At 41.0% G+C, this 15,040-nt stretch overlaps 1 pseudogene; it reads right to left on the reverse strand.

Annotated features, from left to right (window-relative positions):
• Nucleotides 1-889: 889 nt before the first annotated feature.
• Nucleotides 890-15,040, reverse strand: part of LOC114609172 — an 18,069-nt pseudogene continuing 3,918 nt past the window's right edge.

Below are 15,040 nucleotides of genomic sequence, written 5' to 3' on the forward strand. Positions count from 1 at the left end.
ACCCGTCCTTCTTCTCCCGTGCCCTGGTATAAGCTTCCATAGATGGCATGGCCCACATTAGAGGTGTGTCATCCCACCGCAAAATATCTGCATTAAAGATGTGTCTTCACATCCCAAAGATCTCAATTCAAAGTGATTCTTCTCACTTCAAATTAAGCAAAAATTCCTCACTGGTGTGCCCCTCTAATTTGTGGGTTTATTTCGTTCCTTATACAGTCAAGAAGACAACCAAGGATAGCCGTCACACTTATGGCGATGACAGGAGGAAATGATTCTTGAGATCTCGGGACTGGGGCAGCATAGAATTAGGAAGGTAGGGATAGGAGCAAAGAGAGTCCAGGGAGGAAGAGCCCAATGGTGGTCACAGTCTTAGAGGTCAGGACTGACAGTGGGACCACAGGTCTGAAAAGAGCAGAACCATGGGTTAACAAACTAAGAATTTTTGTTTGTTTGCTTATCTGAGGTAAGGATTAATGTAGCCAAAGCTGGACTCAAGCTTGCTATGTAGCTGATCCTGGCCTTAAAGTCCTTAAGCTTCTGCTCTTCCCTCCCAGGTACTGTAATTACAGGCATGTGCCAACCGTGCTTGACAGAAAATCACCTTTAAGTGTCCCTGTCCTCAGAATGTGGATATATTGGTGTGAACTGAATAACAATACTCCAGACTGCTGCTAGAGACAGAAAGGGGAGGGTTGCAGATGTGCAGAGGGCATTAAGAAGCCAGAGGAAACATCCCTTCTCCTCCATGTATAGATACTTGTCTAGAGGACAAGAGAAAAAGACACAGAATCATGAAAAGAGAAAACTCAACTGTCGTACCACTTTTATTTATTTTATTTTGGAGTCAATATAATTTTATTTTCCCAAATCTACAGCTGATTGAATCTGTTCATGCTTCTTCACCAGCAGCTGGGGCTTCACCACCCTTTGTGTTTCTGGTGTAAAGTACTTGGGCTCTGTGCTTAGAAACCAGCTCCATACTAAGTAGCTCTTGAAGGGCCGCCTGGGCTAAGGAAGGGGAATCTTCAGTCTCTCAGACACCACAGCTGGAGTAATAAGCTTGTTGTTGGGAACTTCCTTACGGAGTTTGCCCTGTGTAGCTTTGTCAAACAGGACAAGATTGCTCAGCTTGTCCCAAATCTTGTCTTTGGACCACTTCCTTTTGGCCTTTCCACCAGATTTATTTACTGGGTCTTTGTCTTTTTTGGCCGACTTTCCCGCATCTTTCTTGCTGTCCTGCAGAAGAGGGAGGTATGGCAAAGCTCAGAGAGTAGTGAGTAGTGTCGACCACTGCAGCCTCACTAAGTTGTCGGGGGGGGGGGGTGTGCTGGGGGAGTACCACTTTTATTTTGTTTCCAGCTATACCTTTTATGATGAGGACAACAGCGAGTCTATTTCAGATAATGAAATTCCAGCTTACCCTGGAAGAATATTCTAGAATATTGTACATAAAATGTTTACCAGGTCCTTCTCCACTTGTGGTCTTTGAGAGTTTAGACCATGGGGGAGGCCATTGATCTTCAGATGAACGCCCCAGCACCTCGGCTTCCTCACATCTCGATGATTAGTCATTCTGGCTTCTCAGCATCCTTTGCTTTCTCTCTTTCTGATTTTTTGGCTATTTCATTCCTTATTAGCAACATCACAAGAAATAAAAGAGGAAATACAGGAAGATAAAACTCACATCAATTAGGCCAGATTACTTCTCTCTGATTTTGCTAGGGGGAAAAGTTGGACATTTTGACTATAAAGGCAGATTGGAGCTTATTTGTGAATTTCAATGATCTAGCTTGTCTGTCAAGGAGAGAACATGCTGCCCTTCCAGTGTGTTGGAGAGAGGCTTGCCTTTTAAGTGTTGGCTGTCAAGTTTTCATCTTCCTCTCCTCGGCTGGATGATCATTTCTCTCTTTGGACCTCTATTTCTTCAGTTATAATTTGGCTAACTGTTCTACAGTTGCCTAGGAAAAAAAAACACCCTGTGATTCAGTCACTGGCAGTTTAAAAGTCCTCACACCGTCTAGTCTCCTTGTGACCTTGAATTTGCATTTTGTAAGGATAATAGCTCGATGGTAGAGGAAGTTCTGGGGTATAAAACAGAGCCAGAAATGTGCCTTGTTTCTCATTACTTCCTTGTTCCTCCTGTCCCATTTCCATAAAAACCTCCAGCCAGTCGCTCTTCCCACCCCTCACACTGTGTGATCTTACATGGCCTTCTCTCCTGTCCTTGATGCTGAAGGATGCACAGCCTTTATTGGGAATATATACCCACAGAGTTCAGGCATAGGCTACCAAGTCTCTCTCAGCCTATCTAGACTTCAATGTATGCCAACAGTTACTGTTACTCTGATATAATTCAAACATGTATTCTCACACAACTTTAGTTCTTATCCTATTACAACGTAAGCACGCATCTCTACCTTTCCTCATAAGTCTTTGTTGCTATGGAAATCTTTATCCAGAAAATGCAACTTTGTTCTGTTGTCTTTTATGGAGATTAGCTGAGCAGTTGCTTCTGAATTTGAGATTTTGTTTTTTACTTTGTCTTAGGATCATTCATGGTATGAGGTATGTTTCTTCATATATAAGCAGTGTTCATAATCAACTGCCAGAATTAATTGGAGGAAAAAATGCTTTCAGAGCAAATCATTATGTATTTAAGTACATACTCTTAAATATCAAATGGTCACTTGGTATTTAATGTGAATGAGAATGATTTTGTCTGAAATTAAGTCACATGCAAGGTAGTTTAATTTCTTTCATAAAAACTATTTGTAATGAATAACTATCTTTGAGTCTCAATCGTTACCATCCTACAAGGTCTTCCTATTTCATTCTCAAGCATATTTTCACTTATTTTTAAGACAATTACTACAAAATTAGACATGTCTGTCTCTCACTGGTACGTCGGTGGTTTCATCTGGTTCCTCGTTATGCACTGAGTGCCATCTCTCTCTTTTCCTATTCTCTTTTACTGTTTCTCCCGTAGACTCTTTGTTTTCGTTCTCCCTCTGAAGAGATGGATTGAAGTTTCCAAAGCTCTCCAGACACATAGCTCATCCATGTGCCTTGAGAGATAGTTAGATGCTAAGAGAGCTTGATATCTTTATAATGATAATTTAATGGCTGTTCTACTTGATGTTAGGACATTCCTCAAAGTAGTCAGGAAAAGATTACAATGTGTGCAGTCATTAAGAATATCTGATAGGCATGGTATGAATCATAGATTAAAATGTGTTCCAACTTAAATTTTAAGCATTAGCTTAAACAATTCTCTACAGAATAAATAGTATCTTGACCTAGATTTCAGTTACTACCTTTCGCTCAATCCCAAAAAGACCTTCAAGCTCACTTGCCTGAGGCAATCCTAAGCTCCTGCTTTTTCACAGTCATGAAAGAAAGATAAGAATCACTCTTGAGAAGAAATCCTCCAGTAAGGAAAAAAATAAACCAGTGTGGAGTTCTCTCTTTGTATCTATTACCACAATCAATCACACTTCTGTAAAATCTTAATTTACCATTACTAATTCATTCGCCTCTTTAACCATAATCCATGTTAAACTGACAGCCAAGAGTGGGTGTCACTAGAGCTGATGAGTAAGACAGTGGAGTGGTTAAATGCTTGGGTACCTCTGGAATTCGTGTTGAAGCCTACCCCTAAGGGACTATGTGGTAGGCCTTTGTGGGAGAGCCGATATGAATGGAATTAGTGTCTCTCTACAAGAGGCTGGAGGGCATGCTACATCCCCTTCCACTATGTGACATCAACAGGAAAACGTCATCTGTGAACCAGAAAAGTGGGCCCTCAGGAGACACCAAATCTGCTGCTGCTTTTATCTTCTTAGTTAAAGTGGGTTGAGACTCAATAATCCCAAATATAACAAGATACAACAAAAACCATCCTATCAAAGCCATAACTCTCTTTTCAATAAGGAAAATCAGTTACATTATACATCACAAAGTCTACATGGTGAGCAAGTAATTATAAGAGTCAGAAGCCCTGGAATACAGAGCATTGTGCCTCTGTGAGGGGTGGCCATGAACCTGGACCTACCTTTGGAGTTGGCCCTGGCTTCTGTGCGTGCTGCTGGTAGGTATTTGCCAGAGACTGGCTCACCATCTGCTCTCTACTCCCCCGGCCCCAGTTATGACATCATCTCTTCTGGACAACTTATACTTATTCTATCTGATTATAAACTTATTTCCTCCAGCAAACAACCAGGTCTTTATAATTCTAAGCCCCTGGAGGCAATTTACAAGACAATTCACACTTTCTTATTTTCTTATTACAATATTTGCTCTTTTTCCCCCTCATAGTTTCAATTTTTATGCTTTTCAGTTTCACTCAAAAAACTTTTCTTTTCCTTACTTTTCTCTATATAATCTCTTAGACACATATATTTTCTATGAGCTCACTGTGTGTGTTGCTTTTTGCTCTATTAAATAATCATCTACTTCCTAGTCTAGGTATCACTAATAAGGTAGAAAAGAGAAAAATACTTTCATTATAAAAATTCATCAATATTTAGAAGAATAAGCTATTGGAAAACACCATTCTCACTTGTAATTTCAACTTTTCTCTTTGGAGCAGAAAGTGATGGAAAGGATGATAGAAAGTCAGAAATAAATACGTTGGATGTCTGTCAAGTTTCTTGAAAATATCTTATTCCCCTTGCAGTGTGTTGTTGGAGCAGTGAGGCGTGACACAGACGAGCATTTCTGGAATGTCTCCTCTAATGACTTGCAGAATGAACTGCATCTGTTGATAATGCCTACAACGGTAGCTGACTTCATCCTCAGCAGTGCGGCTCTCCCAGGCCCATCTCTCATTCTGAACTTTTTTCCAAAGGGTGTTATGACTTGGTGATCTTTAAAAATTATATGTTTTTCAATTGAAAATTTTTTTTCTGTTAGGAAATCAGAAGGCAACATCAATGGAGCAAGACTCTGCTAATATGCTTCTTCTCTATGAATTCTGTGCAAAATTAAGCACTGAAAGGGGACCATTTATTTATAAGTTCTTATTCAAGAGCTCTCCCAGTAAGATATCTTATATATTTCAAGAATCTCTTTTTTCCCACAAACATACTTTTTCACCATCTCAAAAAAAGTTTCTAAATAAACTATAAGACATGTTAGTTCAGTTGCCAGGATTGGCACGAGCGACACTGAGCAAGAAGAGGCAGCCCCGAAATTCTGGGAGGAAAAAACAGAAGAATGCAAGTGGCGGAAGCATGTTGAACAGGTAGCTGAGTGCTTGTTTTTTGTTTGTTTGTTTGGTTTTCTGGAGAGAGAAATGTGTTAGTAAAGATACACTGATGTCTCTCCAGGAAAGGTGATATGAGCATCACATTAATAACATGAGAAGTTTGGGCTTGTTTGGGCAGGCAGATGTTAAAACTTTCAACCATAAACATGGTTTGCTGATCATATCAATTGTTATTGTCACTAGGTGTTGTCCTACTTATTAATGTGGTTGCAAAATGTCAGAGGAGGCTGCTTACATTTTGGGACCATTTCTTCCCATAAGACATGATTAGCTGAGTCGGTGGCATAAGCCCTACCATCCTATGCATGCTCTCTGACTGGCAGGTCAGTCTCTCTGCACTCCTGTAGGTCCAGGTTAGTGACTAGGGTCATAGAATCTGGAGAATAAACCCCTAATAAAAATGCCTGAACAAATCTCAGCTCTATGCATTTCCTACTAGGAGAACTGAAGCAGCATCAGAGTTGTGTACACATCTGAGGGAGCTTCAAACAGCTGCTGTGACACACTGTCCCTAAGGAAACATGAAGAAAAGTCTACTTACCCCAGATAGTGAGTCAATGACACACCAAAGTCCAACTTAGTGAAGCAAAGAGTTTACATGGTTATTTACAGGAGAAAAGTAAGGGAACAGAAACCACAGACACATAGCTCTATCACTGAAGCTTACCCCAGCATTATTGATGGTTCACAAAAGCTAGAAACTTGGAGTTTACTACATAATGTTCAGCTCAGTTGGTCTCTGCCTCTTCTAGGCAGAGTGTGTTTCTCAACAATTCTTACTGCTTCTAAACCTAACTACAGTGTAAATCTGCTCAGTTTCAGGAACTTCATGAAGATATTAAGTTGTTTGTTTCCTTAGCATGTTTCACTTCACTTTAGAACATCCTCTGTCCTTTTTTCTTTCCTTTTTGTTGATTAAGATATTATTTACATCTTGATGGCAGCTGCCCCTCCCTCCTCTCCTCCCAGTCTCTCCCTCTCACCTATCTCCCATCCACCCATCCCTCCTTCTCCTCAGAACAAAGGAAGTCTCTCATAGATGTCAAGCAGCCTTGGCATAGCAGGTTGCAGTCAGACTGTATGCATGTTCTTCTCCGGCAGTTCTTTTATTGTGCAGGAACATTATAGCTATCCTGGGTTTTTTGTTTTTCCAGTCAAGTGGAGAATTATTCTTTCAGGGTCTGTGAAGAATTGTGTTGGAATTTTGATAGGAATTGCATTGAATCTGTAGATTGCTTTTGGTAAGATGGCCATTTTCACTATGTTGATCCTACTTATCCATGAGCATGGGAGATCTTTCCATCGAATGATATCTTCTTCAATTTCTTTCTTCAAAGGTTTGAAGTTCTTGTCATACAGGTCTTTTACTTGCTTGGTTAGAGTTACACCAAGATAGTTTATATTATTTGTGACTATTGTAAAGGTTGTTGCAAAGAAAAAGGGGAACCTCTCATTGTTACCAACTGCAAGTAGACCAATTCAAGAAAATGATGTTATTCAATGTTTCCTTCCTCCAAAAGATGGGCCCTGTTGGTTGGAACTCTGATTTTGCACACCATGATACAAAATGTAGAAGAGAATTTAGGAAAGTTTTTAAATGAACTGACCAGAGTCTTTCAAGATGCTGACATATAAGTTGATTAAAGTGCAAGAGTTTTAGTTAAAGAAACGTCTATTTGAAAGAAAATTAAAAATAAGATGAAGCCAAGTAATTGGTAAGTTTTTCACTCCCAGTGAAATGGAGATTAAAAGAAGCAGGAGTGAGTGCTTGCTATACTCTTAGGTTGAAGAAAATCACAGAGGAACCCTTAACCTAAATATGGCCCTTGCAAGATGCCAGGGAGTCTCAGTGCCTCTGCTGTTCATAGTCACTGAATAGAAACAATCTAAAGGAGGCTATGAAGGCAGACATTTCAAAACACAGTACTGGGGCTCTCGGTAAATACACTCCTAGTGATTACTTATCTGTGGAGAACATTCTCACACCCAGTGAAACAGACAATAGGTACTCAGTGACCTTACATTAGCAGGAAATTTGTGTTATTGATAAAACTGTTCATAAAGCAACTAAAGCTACTTTTTGATCCTGGCTTTTAAAATCCCCAAGTCTTCCCTTCAACTTAGACTACTGTGATCTGAACATGACCCCTCCCCTTAATTCGTATGCTGGAATATCACCAGTACGATGGTTCTAGGGAATGGGGTTTTCAGGGTTTGACAAAATCACAAAGGCAGAGCTTTTCTGAGTGTGAGAATGGCTCTTACCGCAGAGTGCAAGAGCTGGGCTCGTGTCTTCCACTCATTCAGGTTTCAGATATAGGGGAAAACAGAGAGGCAACAGTCAGGCCCTCTCCGTAGACTAAGCATGGCTTATACCAGCGGCTTGGACTACTCACCTCTGTAGAACTATAGAAATAAATGTTATTTATAAATTGTCTAGTTCTGCGGTATTTTTAAAGGCCGCACAAACAGACCAAAAGAGTTGCTAAGTTTATTTGATATTCTATTTTCTTTTACAGTTCCATATGGCTCTCAAAAAAAGTTTTAATACATCCCATAGATTCTTCATTATCATAGTATGTAAGGGGTGATTCTGATGCTTTGATCTGGAATCTGCAGGCGAACACTGAAGGTCCTGTTTCCCAATTGGTCCTTGATCGATCAATAAAGATGCTAGTGGCCAATGGCTGGGCAGAATAGGCGGTACTTCCAGGTTTCCTCAGGCAGGCTAGCAGATGCAGGAGAAAAGAGAATTCACCATGCTGCTGGGGGGGGGGGGGGGGGGGGTGGGGGGGCGGTGGGGGGGTAGGGGTGTAGGGATAGAGAGGAGAGTCATCAACCATGTGAGATCTCAGGTTAGAGTAGCCATTGGCTGCTTCCCCAGCTGGGCCTGAGGTAGCAGGCAGGAGCTTAGAAACACAATTGCTAAACCTAGGGCAGACTTAGGGTGCTGAGCTAGGACTAACGGTAACTGGGCAACGAAGTTGAGGGAAGAATTAGAGGTGTTGCGCTGGGAGTGAAGGTAAGAACACGTTATCCATGGGAGGCTTAGAAGTGCCTGCCATTAATCTAAAAAGCATATTAATAATTCGCTAATGTGTGTGTATCTTTCATCCAAGGATCCAAGGTGGGGCTGGTAGCGCAGTCCATCTGGAGCTTAAAGCGGTGTAGTAAAAACTACATGCTACAATAGTATCCGGGGGTCCAAGGTAGATAACATCAAGTGAAGGCAATGGTCACGAATTATCTCTGCTAGAATGTCTTTTCTGTTTGGGCTCCTCCAGTCAGATAGCAGCTCACCAGATCTGGAAACTGCAGTGTGTTCAGGAATACATCTTAACTAAAGGCTTTAACCAAATTCACACCCTCTGACTGTATTAGTTACTTTTCTGTTGCTGTGACAAAATAGCCTGAGCAAATACACTTAGGGAAGAAGGGGCTCAGCGTAGTGGATGGCAAGCAATGCACGACAACAGACAGCCATGGCGGCAGGAACAGGAAGATGGTAGGATCATACCTCATGTGTACATGGGAAGCTTAGAAAGAGAACAGGGAGTGGCTGGATACTGAAAAAAAACCCTCAAAGCTCGCCCCCAGTAACATACTTCATCCAGTAAGGTTCCACTTCCTGGCCAAGGTCTCAGAACCCTCCCCCAAAGCACCACCACATAGGGACCAAGTGTTCAAAGACATCAATTAATTTATTGTCAAAATAATCACTTTCAGGAGAATTTAAATATTTAATCTGCTCATACTTTTCAATTAACCAGAATTACCTTCTATCAGCTAGGGAATCTCTACACAGAGGAGAAAATTAAAGATGGAGTTGCTTGGTGTTGGCAAAATGAGAGGAAAGAAAACTAAATAAAGACAGTGATGTAACAGAAATGTTTTGGAGAAAGCAGACCAAGTATCTTTATTCAACACTCTTGTAGGTAACTGAGACCACCTATCAAGAACCCCATGGCTTTAAAATGTTTTATTTCAAAATAATAACTTCATTTTAATTTTTGCAAAAGCGTTCATAATTCTACCACATCTGAACCATAAAAATACTGTAAGATCACTACATATTTTAATTATAATCCTAAACAACTTAATATGTTTACATATATATAGATATAAATGTAACAATAATCAATAAAAAAGGTCATAAACTTGAAAGAGAGCAAGAAGAACTATATGAGTGTCTGGAAGGAGAAGGGGAAGGAGAAGTGATGTAACAATTATATATAATACCTCAAAGACACAAGAAAAAAGTAATATGCTGTAGTGCGCATCTAAATAATGATCTTTGTCTATACAAGTCTTCATGATCTTGGCTGGATGGCCAGTGGGCAGTGTTCCATTGTTTGGAGGCTGGTGGCGTCTTCCCCAGCTTTCTGCCTGATGTTAAGTGATGTTATGTGAATCTGCTACTATGTCCACCTCAATATCCCAGGCGGAGCACCTCTCGTTGTTCAAGGTTTGAAAGTGCACATTACAAGCACCATTCCTTCTTTGTATGTTCTCATGACTTCCACACTTCCATATAGCCTGAGGCTATAGCTGTAGGATCCTTCTTTAGAGCAGTGACTAGGAGGCCCTCTCTGTAGCACTGTGCTGCACTGTGGTCCAGGAACAGGGAGACTCCATGGAGGAGCATCTGCAGCAGTGATCTGTCCTGTGCCAGGTTCTGGACTAACTGGTTATACAGTAAGGGGTGGGAAGCAGGTAACTAGTGGGATTTCAATGACTGATGGGCCAGAGATTAGTGCCTAGGGATTAAGGGTTGATCAGGGTGCTGAATTGGTGGGAGACCTTAAAGACCTACTTAGTGTGAAGCAGAGGGAATTTTGAACTAGGAAACAGCCAAAGCCTGTAATTTAGAGCATTAGGAGAAAAAGACCTCCTCCCTGCTGCTGAGCAGATGAGTGACAGAGACAAAGAAAGAAAGAAACAAACAGGATAAAAGAGTCTGTTATGCTTATCTGTCTTCACTCCTAGACTTGAGTTCCTGGGAGACATAACCTAAGCTGACATTCCCACTTGCAGTTTGACAGAGAGGTGTCCCCAGAGGCTCAGAGAGTCAGTGGTGCTGTTTGGGAAGGCTATGGCATCTTTGGTGTGTGCAGCCTGGCTGGAGAAAGCACATCACTGGCTGCAGGCTTTAAGAGTTATAGCTTCTCCCAGCTTCAGTTCACTCTCTCTGCAGTAAGATGAGATTGCTCAGCTTCCTGCTGCCATGGCTGCCATGGCCCTGCCGTGATGAACTCTTATCCCTCTGGAACTATAACCCAGCACAAACACTTTCATCCAGGAGTTGCTTTTCATCATTTTTTTTCACAGCATCAGAAAAAGTAACTGATCTACTATTCTACCCAAACCTTCTTTGTTGAAGCCACGATGAGATGCTCGGATTCAGTGCTTAGCACCTTTATCCCATTTTTGCTTTTATAAATCTATTTTAGTTTACACTGGTACCTTAATCCCTAACAAATTGTTTTCTTGTGTGGCATATTGGGAGTTACAGCAGAATTTTACCAAATGTCATGTCTGTCGCTTCTTATAACCGTCCTTGAGGAATACCATTATGTTCTACATCTTCTTCTGAATTTAGAGTTCCCCTTGCTCACACACATTTACCCCCCTTAGAAAAGTAAGAAGCTACAGTTCTGCATTACATATGGCAAATGCTAACATGTTTCCTGATATCTCTGAGTGACATTCCTGGTGTGTAAGTCACTGGATAGAATTTTACACTTGTCATTGTTTATTATTATAACAGGACAGGGTGGCTCTTGAGTGTCCTCCACAGGCCCAAATGCTTCAGCTTGTTTTCCAGCCTGTGACGCTATTGGGAGGTTGTAGAACCTTTAGTTTAAGGGGCCTAGTGGAAGGGAGTTTGTCACTGGGGATATGCCTTTGCAGAGCATAGGACACTCACCCCTTCCTACCTCTCTTTGCTTCTTGAATACCATGAAGCGAAAAGACTTTCTCTACAGCACCCTCTACCATGATGTACTTGTCACTACAAGGCCAAAGCAATGGGGCCAAGTCTGTGAACTAAACCACACAAACCAAAGCAAGTCTTCCCCTTTATAAGTTGCTTTATCTCAAGTACTGATCGTAACAAAAGTTGACTACTCTGTATGTTCATACATAATTAAGGTTTAAAGAGATTTGTCTACGTATTCAAAGATTATTTTGTGGAACTTAATCTCCATTTGGAAAAATATTTCCTATCATAATTGTGTCCATTGTGAAAAGGCACAAAACTATATGCAGATTTTCAAGAAAGCATATTTGAGTATTTTAGCTCAAATGGTATTATTTTCAAAAAGTGTCTGGCTTCAACTTTTAACCAAGGAGTACAGATTAGATACCGTGCAAGCCAAAGACCTGAGGATTTTCCAGGGTACCTTAAGTTCTGAGAGTTTTAAGAAAATCATGTCTGAAACACTCACCATTTTAAAGTGCCCCCTCCTAACCCCAGTGTGCCAGCACTGTGCACCAGGCTGCTGCTCTTCCTAACCCCAGTGTGTCAGCACTGTGCACCAGGCTGCTGCTCTTCCTAACCCCAGTGTGCCAGCACTGTGCACCCGGCTGCTGCTCTTCCTAACCCCAGTGTGCCAGCACTGTGCACCAGGCTGCTGCTCTTCCTAACCCCAGTGTGCCAGCACTGTGCACCAGGCTGCTGCTCTTCCTAACCCCAGTTGTCAGCACTGTGCACCCGGCTGCTGCTCTTCCTAACCCCAGTGTGCCAGCACTGTGCACCAGGCTGCTGCTCTTCCTAACCCCAGTGTGTCAGCACTGTGCACCCGGCTGCTGCTCTGCTTCCTCCACCCCTTTCATTGTTTAAGGTCCCACCAAGCAATGGGATGCTAGAGTGTCTGGACTGATGGCATTTGATCAGCTCTGAAATTCTATTTTATAAGTTCTTTTACCTGCACAGCACTTATGACAATTACAAAAGTACTTCAGACATCAGTAAAAACTATAAAGGTCTTTACACTCTTAAGTTTAGTTCAAAAATTACTTTCAAACATCAATAAGCAAATGACTTATTTTACCAACAAATAACTACTTCATTGTACTGTTTATGGTAGATCAATAAATATCAACTAGACTTCTCCATCTGATTTAGCATACAAATCCAAGATGCTTGAACCTCAAAAAAATTTCACAATATTTTCAGTCAGATCAATAACATCCCGAGATTTGGTACAATATAAATGAAATACTTCAGCCGCAACTTTTTAAAACTAGTGTTACTAAACCTCTGTGCCATGCTTCAATAAAACTGTATGGTTTCAACTTTTACTTTTTGAGAAATATAATACTCTAACATACTTACTGTGAGTAAAAGTATTATATGTAATTAACAGCTATAAGTTTGTGCTTTTAAATTAAACTTATTATTAAACTTATTATTTAAACTTATTATTATGTAAACTTATTATTACATTATTTAATAGTTAATTATTATTAAACTAGTACCTAGTTTCCTTTTTTTGTTATGACAAAATACACTGACAAAGGTCATTTAGGGGAGAAAAGGTTTCTTTTGGCTCTCAGTCCCAGGTTAAAGTGTATCACGACAGAGAAGATGAAGCAGCAGGAACTTGACTGTCTAGTCACAGAGAGGATGAATGTGTGCATGCTTGCCAGTGATCAGGGGCTCTCTCCTGTAAAATTTGTCTAGGGCCAGCTTATGAAATGGAGCCAGCCACATCTGGGTGGGTCATCATACATCAATTAACCCAATTAAGAAAATCCATCACAGGCACACCACAGGCCAACTTTATGTAGACAATTCCTCATTGGCACTCTTTTTCCAAGTGATTTATCTGAATGAATGATATCGTGATATTGCTTGCTAAATCACTGTGAAGCCAAGCAAGGCAGATCCTAAACAAGAACCATAATTTTCTCATAATAGGGTACAGCTACAAAAATGGTCAGAGGCCATTGTTCATATCAGGCCACCAAAGGGACAAAACAGGCAAGCAAGAGCCGGTGAGATGACTCTGCAGCTTAAGGAGCTTTCTGCCGAGCCTGATGACCTGAGTTCAAGTCCTAGGACCTACATGGTAGTAAGAGAGAACTGACCCCCATATACACAATACAAAGTGTAGGTGTAGGGTTTGTTTTTAAAAAGAATCAGCAAAAACAAATCCAACAACAAAAACAGATAATTAAGCATTTTGGTTAGACAGCAACATAGTGACACATTGACTTCCATGCTGTAGTGTCCAACCCTGCAAGCATCACCCTTTAACTAACATCATTGAGACAAAAGAGTAGGGTATGAGAATGTTGACGGAAGACACCTGCTATTTCTTACTCTTTGGCCTTTTAAAATACCTGTTAGTGTGGTAAAACCACCATGGTTGTGGAGGAGGGACAGGGAGAGAGACAGACAGACAGAGACCAGAGACAGAGAATTAAGTCTCTTATAATGTAATTTGCAAAACTAAAAGGTCAGAGTTCACAGGTTACTACTACATTGGAAAATAAAAACAAAGCCCTGCCTAGGAAAAAGCAAACTGTTTCCATCTTATCTACTAACATACAGGTGGAAACCGGGATGCTACATGTGACTTTGCTCCATTGGAAAGGTCCTATCAGAAACAGTAACACAGCTAGAGTCACTGTGAAGCTATCACCTGTGGGTTGTCACAGTCAGGTCAGGATCACTGTCTGTCTAACTCACTGTCAGTTTAACTGGTTTCTTTCCATCTCTTCTTTCCAGCAAACCTGGAGATTATATATGGATATTCAAGAAATTGTTAGTCACTATTATGTCTGAATTTCCCCAGAAAAGCATTTTGCATTTAATTTTTTGAAAACTACAAATGTCATTACTATACTCATTTCCAATTCTTTTCTCCTCCTCCAACACATCCCAGGACCCCACTCTCCCACAACCATAGCCTCTTCTTCTTTAATTGTTACTGTATCTCTGAGAGAGAGAGAGAGAGAGAGAGAGAGAGAGAGAGAGAGAGAGAGAGAGAGGAAAGAGAGGAAAGAGAGAACACAGAGAGAGAGCATGGAAAGGAGAGAGTGAGAGGACCAATAAATAGACTTACCTTAAATATACATAGGATCCACAAAGCAGTCTGTGGACCCAACATATGGTTCTCCAAGCAATTCCAAATAGTTGAGTCTGCCTAAGGGAAAGATAAAAGACCGTGAAAAGTTGAGCCTGGGAACTGCAGGAACTAAGGTACTCTTGAGAATAAGACAGCCAGAATCGTTACAATAACTTTTGGGCAGGAATTACCTCCTAAGGAGAGCACTGCTGGTGCAGATATTACTAGGTTTCTTGTTGTTCCTGGTTTTGCTTTGCTTTGCTATTCAAACTTCAAATTCCAAGGTCAATACCCAAAACTCACCAGGTCTCTGCCATGATCTTGTTCCTTTACAAGGCTGTAAGGTATGAAAGCTGGCAGAGGAGGTAGGTATGAGGCAGATAAATTATATGCAGACAGCTTCATCTGACTGAGATTTTAGAAATGTAAATTAGTCGATTTAGCTATTTATTGTGCAAAAGTTTCCTCTGAGATGGAAACATTCCATCCTGCAGGAAACTTCCTCCATTCAGAAGGTAAATATCTCAAAATAGCTTCAGGAAGTCCTTGAAACTGACCAGATTCAGAAGCCCTCTCTTCCCTAAAGTAAACAAGGCAAGCTGCAGAGCCCCTCTCAGATGATGCAAGCTGCAAAGACTCTGAGAGCAGACCAGCTAGCTGCCTGGAAGAAGCCAAACCCAGCGGAACTGTCTAGAGGAGT

The sequence above is a fragment of the Grammomys surdaster genome, unplaced genomic scaffold (assembly GCF_004785775.1).
Source record: "Grammomys surdaster isolate TR1022 unplaced genomic scaffold, NIH_TR_1.0 125947, whole genome shotgun sequence".
Lineage (NCBI taxonomy): Eukaryota > Metazoa > Chordata > Mammalia > Rodentia > Muridae > Grammomys > Grammomys surdaster.